The sequence below is a fragment of the Pongo abelii genome, chromosome 5 (genome assembly GCF_028885655.2).
Source record: "Pongo abelii isolate AG06213 chromosome 5, NHGRI_mPonAbe1-v2.0_pri, whole genome shotgun sequence".
NCBI lineage: Eukaryota > Metazoa > Chordata > Mammalia > Primates > Hominidae > Pongo > Pongo abelii.
In genome coordinates this window covers 43,324,317-43,343,160 of record NC_071990.2, presented here as the reverse complement: position 1 = coordinate 43,343,160, position 18,844 = coordinate 43,324,317, and the positions used below count along the sequence as shown (strand labels likewise).

The 18,844-nt window shown below is 47.2% G+C and overlaps 1 protein-coding gene across 9 annotated transcripts in view; it reads right to left on the bottom strand.

Annotated features, from left to right (window-relative positions):
- Positions 1–18,844, bottom strand: part of PTK7 (protein tyrosine kinase 7 (inactive)) — an 86,174-nt gene that overhangs the window by 61,762 nt on the left and 5,568 nt on the right. The window lies entirely within an intron of this gene.

The window sequence follows — 18,844 nt, the reverse complement described above, 5'->3', positions numbered from 1 at the left end:
AGTCTCAAAAGCTGGTCTCGAACTCCTGGACTCAAGTGATCTGCCCGCCTCGGCCTCCCAAAATGCTGGGATTACAAGTGTAAGCCACCGCCCGCAGCCAGATTCTTTAATAAATTTCAGTCATTATATTTCCCTGGCACAGATTTATTAGCATAGCACCAAACATGGTAATCCCTGATAAATATTAAAATATTTTCCTATCACAATGATCACAAATCTAATGATTAGTATACATTTTCTTAAATGGTAGCCCTCTCTGTTAAATGGTAAGCTCTCTGGGGACAGAGAATTTTTTCATCCCATTCCCTGCTCTATCTATATCCCTAGTACCCACTGGGTACCTAGAATGTACTCAAGAAATAGCTGTGGGCCAGGCGCAGTGGCTCATGGCTGTAATCCCATCACTTTGGGCAGACTGCTTGAGTTCAGGAGTTTGAGACCAGTCTGAGCAACATGGTGATACCCTGACTCTATAAAAAAATTTTTTTCTACTTAGCCAGGCATGGTGGTGCTTGCCTGTAGTCCCAGCTACTCAGGAGGCTGAGATGGGAGGATTGCTTGAGTCTGGGAAGTCGAGGCTGCAATGAGCCATGATTGTGCCACTGCATTCCAGTCTAGGTGACAGAGTGAGACCCTATCTCAAAAAAAGGAAAAATAGTTGTGAAGCTATGAATGAAATTAAAGCCTCTTTTTTTTGTTTTGTTTTGCCTATTGTCCTTTTATTTTTCTACATTAGAATTGCCAAAGTCACATTTTTTTTTCTTTTTTTGTAAGTACTGGATCCTAAATGACTTATCTATTTTATATTTTTAATTTCAAATTTATTAATTTCAAAGTTGTATTCAAAAGAAAATAATCTTAAATTATTTCCTAAAAAATGAGACTGAAATAAATGAAAATAAATTAATCTATTGGCCTAAAGTTAGAAAAAAGAATAAAATAAACTTTGCCATTATTTTAGGTTTGTATTATGTAAAGAACATGAAACTTTCTTATTCAATCTAAACTCCATTTCAGTTGGAGGCTTATTCCATGGAAATTTATCATCATGACTGATATATCTGTCTTTGCTTTTATCTGTTTCACATTTTAATATTACAATGCTGCTTCCTTTGTTGTAAATATGATTTTATTTAGTTTCTTCACCTCTTATGATCTGCAAAGCATATTTCTTGCTTTTCAATTCTAGTAGCATATTGTTTACTACTTTTAAAAAATCTTGACTTGGCAGGACGCGGTGGCTCACTCCTGTAATCCTAACACTTTGGGAAGCTGAGGCGGGTGGATCACCTGAGGTCAGGAGTTCAAGACCAGCCTGGACAACATGGCAAAACCCCATCTCTACTAAAAATGCAAAAATTAGCCAGGCATGGTGGCAGGCACCTGTAATCCCAGTTACCTGGGAGGCTGAGGCAGGAGAATTGCTTGAATCCAGGAGGAAGAGGTTGCAGTGAGCTGAAATTGCGCCACTACACTCCAGCCTGGGCGATAGAGCGAGACTCTGTCTCAAAAAAAAAAAAAAAAAAAAAAAAAAAGTTTGCTTCTTTTTTCCAGCAGCATTCCAAGAGAGAAATGACAGGACATGAACTAAGCCCAGGACTAGGAAACTAAAGGAGAGGGAATAGATTTGAGAGCAGTGAAGGGCATACTAACCAACGGAGAAGAGGAATAAACAAAGCTAGGCAGCAAGCAGTGCCTTAAGGGCCCCCAAGTCCATGTTGAGGAGGAGTTGGGGGCTTATGCTGAGTGTCTCTCAAGCTCACCTCCCACAACAGCAACCCTTGCAACACACACCTCACTAGACCCTCACCCCCTCACCGTAACCCATGAGGCGGATATTACCATTTCCATTCTACAGATAAAGAAACAGAGTTCAGAAAAGTTCAACTGAATTCTGGTCTTTGGAATCCAAAAATGTCTTGAGCTACCACTGGGCAGCTGAGGCAGGGTTAGGCTGCGTGGGAAAACCAAGGACAAGACTTTGACCCACTGGATCAACCTTATCATCAAGTTGCAGGCAACAAAAAGAACATACCTGATAAAATGGAAAATAGAAAGCAGCAGCTAATTCAGCGCTAACTGGTGGTGAACAGAGAACACAGTCTCAGATATCAGGGATAAGATCTCCAGTGGGCACTGGGCTCCCACACTGCCAGTTACCTGAACAACCCTGGGTTATCTGGCCATCTCGGCATAATTAGTAATCATGGAGGTGGGGATGTTTGGATGACAAATTATCTGGTCACCCCAGCAATGCCCCGCATTTGAACCATGTTTACCAATTTTTATAGATTATCCTGTGCGAATTTCACAGGCCCACTGCAGAGCAGTGATTCAGAAACTTTTTTGGTCACAGACCTGTTGAGAATCTGATGAAAGCTATAATCTCCCTCTCCACAAAAATAACAAATACAAAATCGTGTATGTAATTTTGACACGTTCATATCCTTTGACAGAGCAACTCCTCTTCCAGGAATTTGTCCTACAGATATACAAGCACAAGGGCAAAGACAGGTACAAGGATATTTGTGGTAGCATTGTTTAAAATAGGAAACCCTCTGAAACAAACCTGAAGTCCACCGGTAGGGCACTGGTGAAATAAACCAGGGAAGTGGGGGCAGGATGGGGTGAGGGAGTACAGACAGCACTGGCTTCAGGTTTAGCTTCCCCTTAAAAGATGCATGGGCCTTCCTGCCCCCCACCCAACCTGGTGCCCCCAACTCAGCAAGGTCCCTGGAGAGGAAGAAATGCAAGCAACCGCGCAGGAGGAGGCTAAATAATGAATTGTAAGTGTGTGTTTTCTTTGGCTAGGGCAGTCTGGCCAAGCTCTGGGGGCTGCTGGGCAAACATTTTTCATATTTTAGTAGCTGGCCTATGCCCAAGGCAGTCAAAAGTTAAGTAAGCTTTGAATGAGCTGCTCCCTTGCTCTCCACGGCCCCAAGAATTCTTAATGAGGTTCTAAGGCAGCGGCCTCCAGGCCTCCAGCAAACTGGTCATGTTGCCTTAAATATCACTCACCCTTCACTACTTTTAATGAATGCAAATGATTCAGCAACAAAACACTTAGCCTGAAGTGAAATCCGTCTTTGTGCAGCCGGTTTCACCAGCTTGCTGACAGCCCAGCTCAGGCAGGGCCCTACCGGACAGGCAGGCAGGCTGGCCCAGCACAGCCACAGGTGCCCAGGCTAGCCCAGGCAGACCCCTGCACACCCAGGGCAGCAGCAAAAGGCAGGAAGTGCAGAGCACAAGGGAAGCTCTCCATCCCACCTACCACCCCAGCGACCAGGTGCAGACCTTCACATCTCCACCTCTTTATGACTCTGGCTCCAGGGCAGAGGAAAGTGTGAGCAGGAAAAACAAAAGGTATTTATTTGATCTAAGGAATGGGGCTTAGTCCCAGGCACCTCAAAGGCTTGTCCGGTCACCACCCACCCCCACCTCCCCTTCACCTGAGGCCAGGTTCCAGAGGAACTCAGAAACAGAACCCGCAAAGCTCCCTTGGATCCCGGTCCTCCTTCACCAACTGCAAGGAAGTGACAAAAATGGAGACAGTGTAAAGAACCCAATTTACACCCTGTTCTCGAAGTTCTCTTTTGGCAGCAAAAACTGAAAACAATTTTTCAGGAGTCTGAGAGCAACTTTTAACTAATTTCTTTCCAACCTGAGGCTCAGGGGGATTTCTTGCCCTGTCAGCCTGATCAACACCTCTCCCCAGGGCTGAGGTAGCAGGCCTGGCCCAGAACAGGCAGCTGTTAATTCAGCTGCCACGTCTTCACCCGAGAGGCCAGCCGCTGGCGGGAGACCCACAGAGGTCCATGCAGGCTCTCTCTAGGCTTTCTTGGTCGTGGATACAAATATGGAATCAGAGGGCATTAGACCCAAACTAGGCAACTGGCTGAACTCAGGACTACTGAGAGCTCACACATATCTGCGTAGCTGCCTTAGATATAAAAAGGGCTTTGAAGTATTTGTTGACTTGGTTTAAAAGAAACCATGGCACCTTTCAACCCTCACAGGACAGAGAAGACAAGATCAGTCCCCCCAACAGAAAAAAGTTTTTCATTGTATCTTAGAGGGCCTCCAAAAATAAGTTGTATTGCATCAAAAATGCCCTTAGCTGTACATCCATCTTTCAGAAAAAGAGCACTGCAATTTTCTTAAAACAATCAGGAAGAACATTTCAATGCTGTTCTTCCCCATCATTTAAGGCACACCATCTATTATACAATACCTTATTCTTCAAAACACTCTCATAGGAAGCCAACCGAAGCGGAGAAGAGCATTCCTTAATCAAGGGGCTGAGTCTCCCAGCCCCTGGGACTCTTAAGTTCTTGCCTTCCATTAATTGGCCCCTTTCGTTCCTGGGCCTCAGTGACAATGCAGAAAGAATGCTTTCCGAAACCCATATGTGGTAAAGTGCTTAAGCCTACAGAAGTGAACAGGTAGAAGGCTTGACACACACATCTACACAGCAATCTACTGTGGGTTTTTTTGTTGTTGTTGTTTTGGTTTGTTTGTTTGTTTAAGACAGAGTTTCATTCTTGTTGCCCAGGCTGGAGTGCAATGGCACAATCTTGGCTCACTGCAACCTCTGCCTCCCAGGTTCAAGCGATTCTCCTGCCTTAGCCTCTCGAGTAGCTGGGATTACAGGCATGCGCCACCACACCTGGCTATTTTTTTTTTTTTTATTTTTAGTAGAGACTGGGTTTCTCCATGTTGGTCAGGCTGGTCTCGAACTCCCTACCTCAGGTGATCCGCCTGCCTCGGCCTCCCAAAGTGCTGGGACTACAGGCATGAGCCACTGCGCCCGGCCTTTTTATTTATTTATTTATTTATTTATTTATTTATTTATTATTCTGAGACAGAGTCTCGCTCTGTAGCCCAGGCTGGAGCGCAGTGGTACGATTTCAGCTCACTGCAACCTCCGCCTCCCGGGTTCAAGCAATTCTCCTATCTCAGCCTCCCAAGTAGCTGGGACTACAGGCACCCACAACCACGCCTGGCTAATTTGTGTATTTTCAGTAGAGACAAGGTTTCACCATGTTGGTCAGGCTGGTCTTGAACTCCTGACCTCAGGTGAGCCACCGTGGCCTGGCCAGCAATCTATTTTAAAAAACAATTTTGTGGCCAGGCACGGTAGCTCATGCCTGTAATCCCAGCACTTTGGGAGACAGAGACAGGCAGATCACGAGGTCAGGAGATCGAGACCATCCTGGTTAACACGGTGAAACCCCGTCTCTACTAAAAATACAGAAAAAAAAAAATTAGCCAGGCATGGTGGCAGGCGCCTGTAGTCCCAGCCACTCGGGAGGCTGAGGCAGGAGAATGGCGTGAACCCAGGAGGCGGAGCTTGCAGTGAGCCAAGATCGTGCCACTGCACTCCAGCCTGGGCGACAAGAGAGACTCTGTCTCAAAAAAAAAAAACAACAAAATTTGCTTTTGATACTCATACAAAAGGGACACAACTTTGTCTTTTCACTTACCATATAAACCCCATAACCAAACCACCCCACCATCAAATGAACCAGAAAGCAACCAAAAAAAGAATTCCTTGGCCTTTGGGAAGTTACAACGTGACTGAAGGGGGAAAAGTGGTGAGGCAGGAGAACAGGGTCTGCAGGCAGGGAACCTAAGGCTGTTTGACACCGATGTCCTCCAACTAAATTGAAATGAAAGCCCTATCTACTTTCCAGGACTAAGTAACAAAAAGAGCAGAGGCTACTACTCCCTTTGAACTTTTTTGCCAGGCAGATGGGAAATTGGCTGTCTGCAGCCAATCATACTGAGTGCGAATCCTGTCTTCGTTTGCAGCTTTGTTAACTTTACTCCAGCCTCTGAATGGTTGCTGTCCACAACCAATCAGACTGACTGCTGGCCCAGTCTTCCTTTGCATAGAGGTATAACTTTAACTTCACCCTAGCCTCTGACTGGTTGCTTTTTCCAGCCAATGAGATGTTTGCACAGGAGCATGACCTTTGCATGAAGTGGCCAGTGGGAAACTTTTAGTGGGTATTTGGGTCCAGGAAGATTCTGTATCCCAGCCCTTAAGCCGCTGCTGGGGTCTGCTCCCACACTGTGGAGTGTACTTTCATTTTCAATAAATTCCTGCCTTCGTTCTTCTGTTGCTTCATTCTTTCTTTGCTTTGCTGGGGGTTTTGTCCAATTCTTTGTTCAAAACACCAAGAACCTGGACACTCGCAGTCACAACCCCCTACCAGTGACAGTGGCATTCAGCAATGCTTGGGTAGCACAAAATAGAACGGATGGCAACCAGCTGTCTCCACAAAGTTAGAATCAGCCCCACACAAGTGTGCTGCTGGGGAAGAAAACACTACCATCTCCTGTCCGTCTCCTGCCTGCCTGACCCAGGTCTCCATCCTCTGAGCTCCTGACATTTACTGTGTGCCTCTCTTTGGTCTTCTCTGTACCCTTGTCTTGTTAATCACTCTCTTCAGATTCTGTCTTGATTCACCTACCAGCAATCCATTCCTGGAGTGAACCTCCAGTGTCCCCCAGCTCAGCCTTTCAAAATGGAGACTTTGAATTAGCCGGGTGTGGTGGTGGGCTCCTGTAATCCCAGCTACTCTGGAGACTGAGGCAGGAGAATCGCTTGAACCCGGGAGGTGGAGATTGCAGTGAGCTGAGATTGTGCCATTGCACTCCAGCCTGGGCAACAAGAGTGAAACTCCGTCTCAAAAAAAAAAAAAAAAGGAGATCCTATCATCAGAGAGTCACTGTATTCTTTCCATAATAGATAGACTGTTTGCCTTCTTAGGGATACCTACCTCCTCTTGTAAACATCTCTTGCCTTATAAAGACTTAAAGTCACCCTGCCCCCCAGCCACCAGCATGCACACATGCATACAATATTTAGCATGATGCTTTATGCCTTAAGCATCATTTGTTATTTACATGCCAGACTAAAAGGAAAACAGGTTTTATTGAAAGTTACTGGTAGATGGGAAGCAAAACTAGGCCTGTAAATTACAGTTATAACCATCACAGATAAGCATCACAATTATAACTACCACAGATAACCATCACAGCTATAACCACCACAGATAACCATCACAATTATAACTACCACAGATAACCATCACAGTTATAACCTCCACAGATAACCATCACAATTATAACTACCACAGATAACCATCACAGCTATAACCACCACAGATAACCATCACAATTATAACTACCACAGATAACCATCACAGCTATAACCACCACAGATAACCATCACAGTTATAACCACCACAGATAACCATCACAATTATAACTACCACAGATAACCATCACAATTATAACTACCACAGATAACCATCACAATTATAACTACCACAGATAACCATCACAGCTATAACCACCACAGATAACCATCACAGTTATAACCACCACAGATAACCATCACAGTTATAACCTCCACAGATAACCATCACAATTATAACTACCACAGATAACCATCACAGCTATAACCACCACAGATAACCATCACAATTATAACTACCACAGATAACCATCACAGTTATAACCACCACAGATAACCATCACAATTATAACTACCACAGATAACCATCACAGTTATAACCTCCACAGATAACCATCACAGTTATAGCCAACTTTTACTGAGCATTCACAATATCACAGACTATGTCCTTCACATATACTGAATTTAGAAGATGCTCCATTATTTATGTGCACCAAGAGGAAAAAGTGGTACTAGTTGAACTAAGACACAATGTTATATACAGTAGTCCCCCCAATCCTGGGGGGGATATGTTCTATGACCCCCCAGTGGATGCCTGAAACCTCAGGTAGTAACAATCCCCAAATGTTACGTTTTGTGCCTATATATACATACCTACAATAAAGTTTCATTTATACATTAGGCACTTGACATCTGTAATCCCAGCACTTTGGGAGGCTGAGGTAGGAGGAGGATTGCTTGAGTCTAGGAGTTCAAGATCAGCCTGGGCAACAGAGCAAGATCCTATCTCTACAAAAATTTAGCTGGGCGTGACGGCACACACCTGTAGTGCCAGCTACTTGGGAGGCTGAGGTGGGAGGATCACTTGCGCCCAGGAGGTCGAGGCTGCAGTGAGCCATGATTGCACCACTGCATTCCAGCCTGGGCAACAGAGCAAGACCATATCTCTAAAAAATTAATAAATAAATTAGGCACAGTGGGCCGGGCACGGTGGCTCACACCTCTAATCCCAGCACTTTGGGAGGCCGAGGTGGGTGGATCACGAGGTCAGAAGTTCAAGACCAGCCTGACCAATATGGTGAAGCCCCATTGCTACTAAAAATACAAAAATTAGCTGGGCGTAGTGACACGCGCCTGTAATCCCAGCTACTCAGGGGGCTGAGGCAGGAGAATCACTTGAACCCGGGAGGTGGAGGTTGGAGTGAGCTGAGATTGCACCACTGCACTCCAGCCTGGGCCACAGAGCAGGACTCCATCTCAAAAATAAAATAAATTAAAAAAAGAGTTACTTGAACCCAAGCATCTGATACCCTGATATTCGATAAACTGGACAAAGGGATGATTCATGTCCTGGGAGGGATGGAGTGGGATGTCAAGAGATTTTATCATGCTACTCTGAATGGCATAAAACTTAAAACTTGTAAGTTGTTTATTTCTGGAATTTTCCATTTAATATTTTTTGACCACGGGTAGCGGAAACCACAGAAAATGAAACCACGGATAAGGGGTGACTACTGTAATTAATTATAAGTTACATCCCAATTTCAAAGATGTGCAAATGTGAAAAGAAAAAACATCTAAGAGTTAATGAAATGCAGTACCATCTCACTCAACTCTTGCAAGAACTCTAACGAGACTGGTATTATTATCCCTATCTTACAAAAGAGGAAACCGGCCAGGCACAGTGGCTCACGCCTGTAATCCCAACACTTTGAGAGGCCGAGGCGGGTGGATCACCTGAGGTCAGGAGTTGGAGACCAGACTGGCCAACATGCTGAAACCCCATTTCTACTAAAACAAAAATATACAAAAATTAGCCAGCCATGGTGGTGTGGGACTGTAGTCCCAGCTAGTTGGGAGGCTGAGCCAGGAGGGTCACTTGAACCCAGGAGACAGAGATTGCAGTGAGCCAAGATCACCTCACTGTACTCCAGCTTGGGCGACAGAGTGAGACTCCATCTCCAAAACAAAACAAAAAAAAAAGAGGAAACCGAGGCTCAGAGAAATGAAGTAAACTAAGGTCTCTCAGCCGGTAAGTTGTGGAGTCAGAAGTCAGTTCCTGAACAGATTTCTGAATTTCCCTGAGAAGCAGGGAGCAAGGAGGGAGCAGCCAGGCTTCAGACAGATCCTTCTTGGTTACGCTGACCCATCAGAGGCAAATAACCCTGACTTGGCTGATCCCTAAAATCAGGGTCTTTCTTCAAGTGCACCTTCACAGATCCTACTTCCAGAAACAACAACAAAAAAAGAAAACAGGTTTCCCTAGCTCCTTCCTTACAAAACTGGCTGGAAGTGAGGGGGGAACCTCTCAGCCAACTTGTTATATATAAAGCACATTTAACGAGCCTTTCAAGTCCTGGGAGTAGGAGAAGGAAGGGTTCATTGGAAATCTGATACTTTGGCAACCAAGCGGGAGGGACAAGGCCCTGAACATCAGATCCTGAGGATAAACACCATCCCAAACCCCTTTGTCTGCCAGAAGGAGATACTTCCTGGGGCAGCAGGAGGCGGCAGCAATGCTTTTTATGACAAAGCCCACCTAACAACAACCTCCACCGGAGACCTGGCTAGGGTCTTTGTACAACCCACCTAACCATAAACCCTCTATCTTTTCCCAAACCTGCTGGGGTCCCTCTCTCCACAAATACCTGTGACCATCATAAACGCCCTTAAACAGCCCCAGTTTACTGCTCAGCCTGCCTGCTGCTAAATGAGGGCATTTGTTTCAAATTTGCAAATACCGACAGCAGTGGAAACCTAAGTCCACCCCTAAAATGAAATGTTCTGCATTCCTCCAGGCCTGAAGCACCAGCTTCAAAAGCTGCAAGAGGCCCTGGCTGTTTACTCACTGGTGGGGCTATTGGGAGAGGTATTTTCCTGCTCCCTGAGGAGGCTCCTTTGATCCAGGCGGAGTGGGAAGGGGCAGAGAGGGGTGCCACCCGCACCAAGGCTAGGCTGGGCCCGCGCTCTCCTACCCCTTTCTGGGTCACCAGCGGCAGCTGTGCAGCGCCTGGAAAAGGGAGTCTCTTGGAAAGGCCCAAGTAGAGACTCGCCTAAAATTGCTGTCTGGAAACAGAGCAAGCTGGCTTGGTGGCTTCCGCAGATCTCTCAAGCCATGTTCAAAGGCCCTTCAGACAAAGGTAAAGAGGGTGAGGAAAGACACAGGAGGCTGCACAACCCCTGAGAGCACCCCAGCCTCTTACATAGGCAGAAACAAAGGACAAGGTCCCCACCCTGTTTTTCCCAGTCCATGGCACAGCTCAGGACACTCCATCAAAACAGGGTGCAGGTGTTTACTAAATAACAGCCTTTTGTTCTAATAAGTTTTGCTAAAGGGGAGGGGGGATAGGAGACAGAGAGGGAGAGACCTTCCTGCAGGTCTCCAGGGCTGTTCCAGGACCCAGCCTAGCCCCCTACCCTCAGTACTCCTCCGGTAAGAGGCCTGGATCCCTGGGGTAGAGGAGGAGCTCAGAAAAGCTGCTGTGTAGCTGGGCATTTTTTTAATTGGTCAGTTTAACAACTGGTTTAATCTGCTAAAGGAACTAAACTGATAGAATGCTTTGTTCTTTGTGCTGGAACTATAAGAGATTGACAGCATTTCCTTTTTTTCCCCCCCTGAGGCTGTAAGACAGTGTTTTCTTTGTGATTTGTTTTGTTTTTCAGGTGGCTGGAAATTAGGTTTGGATCTCAAATGCCATCCTAGCACTCTCTAAGGATCTGTTGGCCTGACAGAGCCTTCTCCCTCTTCTTCTAGGTGGGAAACAGCCCAGCTTTGTAAACAGATGAGCTACAATGGAATCAGATCACCAGAGTTGTCCCTTTGCATCCTTCCATGATAGAACATAGGTTCCCACACTGAAGTCTGAGTACCTCTGAAGCAGACGAACAAACTCAGCAGAATCACCAAGAGCGGTCAACAGTTCAGCCAAAGAGAGATACACCTGGCACAAGAAAAGTGGCATCACCCGGAATGTCAAGGTCATGATCCAACCTCGCCTGAACACTCCCGAGGGTTAAAAGACTTGACTCCAAAGTCAGAAATTAAAGGGAAATCTACATCATTAGGCCCCTACTATGAGGCAGGGCCTGGAGCACCAAGCGTGGGCACATCTACCTACACAAAAGTAGTGTGAGGTGGCAAACTCTATTAACCACTATGGGGATGACTCTATTACCTCCTACGTGGTCTCCATCACAGCACTGCTCAGCGTACAACTCCCAGCAGGAAGCAATAGTCTGGAATGCACCTACAAGCCAGGGCCTGCAACTGCCTGTGACCTTCCAGCACCACCAGGAGGAGGAGGCTAAAGACTCATGGGTTCATGAGAAAAGCTCAAGCCATCGGGATTTAGGCACAGTGTTCTAGCCTTTTAGACTACATATAGTTTCACCATAACTCTTTTTATTTATTTATTTATTTATCTTGAGATGGCGTCTCACTCTCACCCAGGTTGGAATGCAGTAGCACGACTCAGCTCACTGCAACCTCTGCCTCCCAGGCTCAAGCCATTCTCCTGCCTCAGCCTCCTGAGTAGCTGGGATTACAGGCATGCACCACCACAGCTGGCTAATTTTTTGTTTTTAGTGGAGATGGGGTTTCACCATGTTGGTCAGGCTGGTCTCGAACTCCTGACATCATGATCCACCTGCCTCAGCCTCCCAAAGTGCTGGGATTACAGGTATGAGCCACCGTGCTTGGCCATGTGTGCAGCATATCATAGCACTGTAACACCTGGACATACAAGGACTCTAAGTGAAGGCACAGGAGGGACTGGCACTCTGGTCTCAGCTCTCTACCTTTGTTTTTTGAGACAGGGTCTCTCTCTGTTGCCCAGGCTGGAGTGCAGTGGTGCAATCTTGGCTCACTGTAGCCTTGACTTCCCAGGTTCAAGTGATCCTCCCACCTCAGCCTCCCAAGTAGCTGGGATCACAGGCATGTGCCACCACTGCTGTCTAATTTTTCTTTTATTTTCTATTCCATAGAGATGGGGTCTCGCTATGTTCCCCAGGTTAGTCTCAAATTCCTGGGCTCAAGCAATCCTCCCGCCTTGGCCTCCCAAAGTGCTAGGATTACAGGTATGAACCACCACACTGGCTTCAGCCCTATTCCTCACGAGCTCTGTAGTGCTAAGCAGATTGTACTTTTGTGCCTCAGTTTCTTTCCCTGTCAAATACTCTCCCTCCTAAATCTTTACAGAACCCTTTGCACCCAGAAAATTATACCCTAATACCCACATCACCAGTTGGTCAAGTCTAAACACATCTGTGCCCACGCACTAGAGACTCCAGAATAAAAAGCAGCCCTTAGATTAAAGTGCTGTCCCTAAACCCAGGGTAAGGAGAGCCTGTAAGGTGTGGCAGAAACAGGGCTGGAGATGCCACACTGAGTGAGCCTCAGCAAGGGCCCTCCAAGGTCTTCTGTTCTGAAGTTGAAGCCTGGAGAAGAGGATGGGACCTGCCCATGGTCACACAGGCAGTTTCAGGCAAATGTGAAAGGAGAGTCCATGTCTTCCAACACTGAGCCTAGTGCTCCTCCTGGTGCCTCCTCAGGCTCAAGATGTATGAACATCACCAGGATACCCAGCGCTGGAGCTCAGCAAGACCCAAGACCTGCCTTTGGGACTGAGGTCCTGCCACTTCTCTTGCAGGAATTCCTCTAAATCAGGAATGCCCACACACTTTACCTGGAGACCCTAGTGTCCCCAGGGAGAGAGGAAACAAGAGAAAGGAAAACTGAAAGCTCCTTAATAAAATGTGAAATAAACTTTGCGGCCCACTCTTCCCAAGGACTCGGCCAGCCTTCCACACCAATTATCACATAAGGCTAGGAGCCTGTATCTGCAAGACAGCAAAATCCTCTCACAGGGAAGGGGCCCAGAAATAGGTCAAGACTTCAGCAGCCGCAGATATACAATGTGGGGTGGGTACAGTAATGGGGCCCCACCCTCACCGACTTCTCCTATTGTATGTTACAGGCAGAATTGCCCCATCCCACCACCATAGGAGGCAGAACAGTAGTGAAGAGGGCTCACTTGAAACATGACATTAGAACAGAGGCATCAAAATCATCTTGGCCCATCAGCTGGGAAACAAAGAGCTACAGTTGCAAGACCTTCATGCCAATGGAACAGCCACCTTTGCCTGTACAGGTTGTGCACTGCTCAAGACGTCTGACCAAAGAGTCAACACTGAAATACTGCCTGAACCCTGGTACGGGACTGCATCTACCTGGAGGAAGGGTTTTTTTTTTCTTTTTCCTTTTTTTTTTTTTTTTTTGAGATAGGGTCTCACTCAGTTGCCCAGGCTGGAGTGCAGTGGTGCAATCACATCACAGCTCACCCACTTCAGCTCTGACTTCCCAGGCTCAAGCAATCCTCCTGCCTCAGCCTTTGAGTAGCTGAGACTACAGGCATGCACCACCACGCCCAGCTAGTTTTTTTGTATTTTTTGTAAAGACAGGGTTTCATCTTGTTGCCTAGGCTGCTCTCAAACTCCTGACCTCAAGTGATCCACTTGCCTCTGCCTCCCAAGTGCTGGGATTACAGGCGTGAAGCCACTGCGCCCACGACTGGGAGTACTTATTTGTAATGTGCACAAAAGTACCATACAAGCTAGCTGCTGGGACACCTCAGCAGTCCCAAAGGCAGACAAGCGTTCCCCTCATTGCCCCGCCACCACCCCAAGGAGGAGACAAAAAAAAAAGCCAGAGTGTCTCCTGGAGGGGAGGTTGTATATGATAGTGCCCATGCGGGCCCCCATAACCACCCCCAGGGACAGCCCACTGCCCTTGGCCACACAGAACCTCAGGAACCTCCCCACAGCACAGACAGAAGTTCCCACAAATTAACAGAGTCGCTGACTGGGGAAACCCCCACAGTCATCCAGTGATTATAAAAACCCCTCCCTTGGGTATCATAAAAGTCTGCCTAGGCTGCCTGAAGCACAGTTCACTACCCACTCCCTGAGAACCTCAGCATGCCAGGAGAGACAGTGGCCCTGAACCAACACCAACCCACCCCTTGGGAGAATCTGCTATTGAGACAAAGAGAGAGGGAGAATTCCCACCAGGAAAATGTGGCTGTGTGTGGCTCCCACATTTCTGGGCTGCTGTTGGAATACTGAGACCCATTTAGAAAACCTGTGCTTTTGAATGAGGAAGCCATGTATTTTTTTTTTTTTTTTTTTTTTTTTTTGAGACAGAGTTTCGCTCTTGTTGCCCAGGCTGGAGTGCAGTGGCGTGATCTCAGCTCACCACAACCTGGGCCTCCCAGGTTCAAGCAATTCTCCTGCCTCAGCCTCCCGAGTAGCTGGGATTACGGGCATGCGCAACCACGCCTGGCTAATTTTATATTTTTACTAGAGATGGGGTTTCTGCATTCTGGTCAGGCTGGTCTCGAACTCCCGACCTCAGGTGATCCACATGCCTCAGCCTCCTAAAGTGCTGGGATTACAGGCATGAGCCACCGCACCCAGCCCAAATGAGAAAACCATTTCTAAGGTTGCTAGTCAAGAGGGACTTTGTTGAGCCTTTGGCAAACCATTCTAGAGTCAGAGGGCTGGAAATAAAGGCTGACACCTCTGGCCAGGCACGGTGGCTTATGCCTGTAATCCCAGCACTTTGGGAGGCCGAGGCAGGTGGATCACGAGGTCAGAAGTTCAAGACCAGCCTGACCAATATGGTGAAACTCCGTCTCTACTGAAAATACAAAAATTAGCTGGGAGTGGTGGCGGGCACCTGTAATCCCAGCTACTCAGGAGGCTGAGGCAGGAGAATGGCGTGAACCCGGGAGGTGGAGGTTGCAGTGAGTCGAGATCGTACTACTGCACTCCAGCCTGGGCGACAGAGAAAAACTCCGTCTCAAAAAAGAAAGGCTGACCCCTCAGAAGGAAACGGCTGGCCAGGACAGTCTCTGGGAAGAACCATCAGGGCTAACCAGAGGGGCTGCTTTCCAGGGGTCACCCATTTCCACAGTTGAAGAGCATTATATCACAACTTCACAGGGGCCAGCAAGGCAGGCAACAGCATCACTTGCATTGTGCTGACGAGGAAACTGAGGCTCAGAAAGGTTAACTAACCAACTCAGGGTCATGTGGGTATGCAGCAATTGAGCCAGGACCAGAATACAGAAAAACTGGTGTCACGGGTCTATAGATGTCTCTTCTCTTACTTTATCACTTGTGGCTGCTGTGTGATATTAGAACAGTACCACCCAGGTTTTCAGAATCCTGGTCCGATGACTACATCATTCTGAGGCCGTCACTGACTACATCTATTCAGCAATGTCGGGGCTTCTCTCCTCTCTGAAGCCCTCCCACCCCCTATTTGCTCCTACATCTCAGACTTACCATCCCACACATTCTAGAATGTTCTTCTGTTCTACTTAGCACTTTACCAAATGGTGTCTTTCATACTTCGTCTGATTCACGTTTCTCCATCTTGTCTTCTTCCTGCACCCCATGCCTCCTCAGACAGCTTCACCCATAGAAGACACTCAAGCACTTTGAATAACTCCCTCCTAAGCCCCCCACTATTAATATCACCCTTTTTCTCAACACCACACCTCTGCTTCAGACTGACAAATTCTCCTTATGGCTACCCAGTGGTTCTCACACTTAAGCGTAGGTAAGAATCTCCAGGAAGCTCTTTTATAAATGCAGTTTCCAGGCTGGGCGTGGTGGCTTACGCCCGTAATCCCAACACTTTGGCAGGCAGAGGCAGAAGGATTGCTTGAGCCCAGGAGTTCAACACCAGCCTGGGCAACACAGCAAGACCTCGTCTCTATTAAAAATAAAAAATAAATTTAAAAAACTAGCCAGGTATGGTGGCATGCACCTGTGGTCCCAGCTACTTGGGAGGCAGAGGCGGGAGAATCACTTGAGCCCAACAGGACAAGGCTGCAGTGAGCTGTGATTGCGCCACTGCACTCCAACCTGGGTGACAGAGTGAGATCCTGTCTCAAAAATAAATAAATAAAAATTAAAATGCAGTTTCCTTCTGAAATCTGGCCTATGTAACTGGATCAGCTATTAAACAACAACATAATCTAACAAATAAATAAAATGCATTTTCTGGCCTCTCCCTCAATAATTCTGATGGGCAGGTCTGCAGTAAGGCCCAGGAAACTAAACTTTTCATCAGTACTTTGGTGACCTGCCCTCTCACTATACTCTCCACTCTACATTTTTGAGAAACACATACCTACACCTTCCTAATATGTAACTTACAATCCCTACCCCACGACTCGGGACCTTGTCTTCAGAAATTACATATACACCTAAACCTGTGAGTGCATATCCCGCTTACCAAGGCTTACACTTCTAACAGGGGCTTGGGATCTGCAGGACACCTGGTGGATGACGTTCTAGTCACCCGAGCGTTCACTCAACACATACCCCAGTTAATGCACACAGCAGATGAGAGTTTAGCAATGTAAAACCAAGTTGCGAGAGGGGAAAAGCGCCTGTGTGTGTGTCAGCCCTTCGAACCAAGCTTCCTCCCTGCCCCACTGCTGTTTGTGTAACATTACTGGGAGGGAAATGGTCTAAATGCAGAGAAGAAAAGAGGATGGAAAAAGTGACATACTACAGAGGGCTTCCTCAAACCGCTGATTAGCTGTGGCAGCTCTTAGGCCAGCTCCACCAAAGCGCCAGGGGGCTCAGCAGTGAACTCAAGAGAATTCCAACATGGGACTTTAACCAGCTACAATGGCAGGACTTTCACACCCTCAGAAGAAGGACCAGGCAGATGGGGGCCAGAGCAGGAATCAGGAGGAGGGCAGGCGGCAGCTCCAGGGCAAGGTGGGGGCCAGCGCCAGCAACTGTGGCCCCAAGCCTGTAACCCCACCATGTGGCTCTGGCCAGGGGTAGTGCCCAGGCACAGCAGCAGAGAGGCTTCTACTGAGGTTAGGGAGAGCATGAGGTTGAGGGACGCAGGCCAAGGACACCCAACCCTGTTTAATGACCCTTTCTTCCATCAGGAAAACACCAAAGACTGAATCCTTGGCCCCAAACTGCTCTTGGCTCCAATATTAGAGTCTGAACCGGCCAACCTCTGTCCCAGACGAGTCTCACAGAAGTTGCATTGGCTTAAACACAGACTCACACAAACCCCCTCACTCCAGAATATGAAATGCTCCAAAGACTAACAACACCACAACTGTCAAAGCCCAGCGGAGACATGCCTCCCTTTATGAGCCAAATGTATTCCTGAAAAGTTGTCTGTCGACCAAATTTCTGCCTAACAAATCCAGTTTCTCCACTGGCTTTCGTTACAAAATCAGCCGTATTCTCCTCTAGGAAAAGCTGAGGTTCTGAGAGGAGCTAAACATCAGGCTGAATATTGCAGACTTCCTAGAGTCACAACACATTTAATGGAGAAATTTCTTGACAAAATCTAATTCAAGTTAAACCCAAAGGAGGTAATTTTAAAGAGTACACATCACCCCAAGGAGTGTTCACATAAAGTGAGTTATTTAAAGCAAATCTTCAAATACTGTGCAGGATCTCAGCTCCCAATTTATACTGTTGCAACAGGAAAGCTCTGTGCCTTGAGATTCTGTATAAAGAAGGATGCCTAGGCCAGGACTTCTGGAACTCTGGGGTACAGAGTCACCTGAGCATCTTGTTAAAATGCAGATTGCGGCAGGGCACGGTGGCTCACGCCTGTAATCCCAGCACTTTGGGAGGCTGAGGTGGGCGGATAATGAGGTCAGGAGTTCGAGACCAGCCTGACCAACATGGTGAAATCCTGCCTCTACTAAAAATACAAAAAAATTAGCCGGGCATGGTGGTGCGCGCCTGTAATCCCAGCTGCTCAGGAGGCTGAGGCAGGAGAATCGCTTGAACCCAGGAGGTGGAGGTTGTAGTGAGCCAAGATAGTGCCACTGCACTTCAGCCTGGGCGAAAGAGTGAGACTCCATCTCAAAAAGAATAAATAAATAAACTGCAGATTGCAATTCTGATTCATGCTCCCAGGAATGCTGATGCCATGTGGCCCTGGGTCTTACTTCAAGTAGCGCAGTTATAGATACTCTAGGCCCCTACGCAGTTCTCTGAGGAAGCAACTTTAGCACCAGTTTTTAAGCTGCAGTCAGCTTCATATGTAGCGGTGCTTACCCACACACAGAACTTGGAGAAAGCTAGAAGACCCACCACATCAAAACTGAGAAAAACCACCACCAAAACCAGCCAGCCCAGGATCAGGGAAAGAAGGTCTGATCCTTAATTTGGTCACCGTAGAGCAGGCACAAGGAGGAACAGGCAACCCCAACCCAAAAAAGCTGGGGAGGGTGCAAAAGACTTCCAATGCCTAGGACGCAAGGGGATATTTAACTCCACCCTTGATCATTCTGCCCTGTACCCAAATGGTTCATTCACTTTTTAAATAAACCTACATGAGGACCTGTTATATCGGCTGGGTGCAGTGGCTCACGCCTGTAATCCCAGCACTTTGGGAGGCCGAGTGGGCGGATCACCTGAGGTCAGGAGTTCGAGACTAGCCTGGCCAACATGCGGAAACCGCGTCTCTATTAAAAATACAAAAATTAGCTGGGTGCAGTGGCACACGCCTGTAAACCCAGGTACTCAGGAGGCTGAGGTAGGAGAATCACTTGAACCCGGGAGGTAGAGGTTGCTGTGAAC